This window comes from Engraulis encrasicolus, chromosome 18 (assembly GCF_034702125.1).
Source record: "Engraulis encrasicolus isolate BLACKSEA-1 chromosome 18, IST_EnEncr_1.0, whole genome shotgun sequence".
Lineage (NCBI taxonomy): Eukaryota > Metazoa > Chordata > Actinopteri > Clupeiformes > Engraulidae > Engraulis > Engraulis encrasicolus.
Window position 1 is genome coordinate 22,862,726 of NC_085874.1, and position 2,500 is coordinate 22,865,225.

Sequence of the window (2,500 nt, forward strand, 5' to 3'; positions counted from 1 at the left end):
GGACTTAAGTTTAAATCGGAATAAACTTAGATCCTGTTCGGTGTTTACATGATATTTTTAGAGTGGAATTAAGTTTTAATCAGATTTAAAGTGTCTCATGTAAACGCATAGAGTGGCTTCTTTTGGGCTTCCTTTGGGCTTCTTTTTAGGTCGCCAGTCAGTGGCTTCTTTTGGGTTTCTTTTTAGGTCGCCAGTCGCTTATTTCTCGTAGAAAATCTGGCAACACTGGTCTAACTCTGCACATTTTCTGGACCATGCAGACAAACCAGGGGTGCATTTCTGGAAAGCGTAGTTAGAGAGATAAATCAGGCTGGTTCTTTTCCGGTATCCACTTTACGTCGTGGGAACGGCCCTTTAGGAGACCTTCAATTAGCAGACCTTCTGAGTCTTGAGGTTGAGAATAAGTCCCCTTAGAGTCCCCTAAGAGTCCCCTTAGCGCTGTAGATGGCGGTAGCACACGTCTTGTGCAAACACCACGAAAAGAGAAGGAGGGAGGAGGGACAACGCCCCCCTAGGAGACCGAATTCACACTCCTTTGCGTTGATTGGGCCGTTTTTAACATATCTTTCTCTCTTAGACGATATTTGGCGTAGTTGTTAGCAGTGAGCAACTTCTGTAGTTGCCAATGGGAAATTGCATTGCAAACAACAAAGTAGCTAACATCCAGTAGTTAGCAACTATGCTTTCCAGAAATGCACACCAGAAGAGACAAAAGCTACAAAGGTTTCGCTGGACTGCCGCGAGCAAGAGCGACACGAGTGACAGAGTTTTGGCTCGTTCTTTTGAAACTCGATTGTCGGAAACTCCAGCTTCCGCCTCGGAAAAGTGCAATAGAACGGGTTCTCAAATCGGGGTTCCAAAACACAAGCTCGGAGCGCATCAGTGTACTCCGAGCTCATTTAACATTAGTGTTTTCAGACGTTTGTATTGTCCCCAGCTGTTCCAATAGAATGCATTTACAACGGTTCTCGGGAGAACAACCTCGGATCTTCCGACGGCCGAGTTTCAAAGGAATGAGCCATTTGACTGTTATAAGTAGAAGGCAAGCATTCAGGCATTCTAATTGGCTGCGGCTACTGTGTCTGCGAATTTGTGTTGCCGCGGTCGACAATGAGTCTGATTATTTTCCCACGGGAATCTCACACGAACTACAGCTCCTCCTAGCAATGCAACGCCACTTCCATGCAACTTTCTTTTTAAACTAATGGTTAAATGTAACGTTCATGACACTAGGCCTTGATATTGTATTGGGAATTGTAATATCCATATCCACATCTAGCACATATGTAGTAACCACATGGGGAATATGCGGTAGGTGGAGAATGCAGAGAATTCATTATTTCCCATGTCTCACCTTGGGTTATTTCCCATGTCTCACCTTCCATGCAACTTATTTTTTAGATGATATGTTTAAACGTAACGTTGATGACTCATAGATAGCATGGTATTGCATTGGGAATGACCTGTGAAGGTGGGAAAGGAGGCTAATTATTTCCCCAGAGAAATCTCACACAGATTGTAAATCACAGTCTTTGTTTTTTTTTTTTTTTTTAATATAATTCATGACTCATATGCATATGTCTTGATATTACATTGGGAATCACATGAATTGCAAATCACAATCTGCCATGATTTTTTATATAAATATAATTCATGACTTATATGCATATGTCTTGATATTACCATGGGAATCATATGTGCACATCTACATACAGTACAACATGTGGAAATCACATGGGAAATAAAGTATACATTCTGAGCTATATGCATTTGTCTTGATATTGCTTTGGGAATTACAGTGCACATCTGCATACAGGATTTGGATTTTGGGAACATTGATGATGGGCTAGAGATTTGGCTTCTCTTTATTGTCGGTTTTTAAAACAGTTTCACTGATAGCATCAAACTCCTGTGTGCGACTCCCTTTTCTTCCCACAGCATCATTGTTTTGGAATTACACACCGAGTTAAACTTCCCAAGTAAGACAAAGACACGGACGCCATCTCTATCTTCACATCTGCATACAGCAAATAGGAGCCGCATGGGTATGTTGTTTCCACGTATGTTGTCTTGATATAGCATACTGCACTCTGTTTTTCTGTTTCTGTAGGTGCGTGCGTGTGCGTGTGTGCAAGTGCGTGCGTGTGTATGTTCAAGTGTGTGTGTGTGTGTGTGTGTGTGTGTGTGTGTGTGTGTGTGTGTGTGTATGCGAGGTCCGACTGGCTTGACCTGAATGACTTGTGTTTTCGCATGGGATTACACCTGAAATGGGAGAGATCTGACAGCGCTCCAATTACGCTCCAAAATGTTCCAACGGACCCGCTCTGCTACACTCACGTCACTTATACAACAGGTGACACGCTCCACGACCTACCAGTAGTGGGGGCGAGACAGTCACTTCTTAAAATCCGGCGGTCCCAGAGCGCAGAACGCTGGACACATCTCAGACTGCAAGGGAAACTGGCATATTTACCATTTGCAAATCACTCCCTATCACACA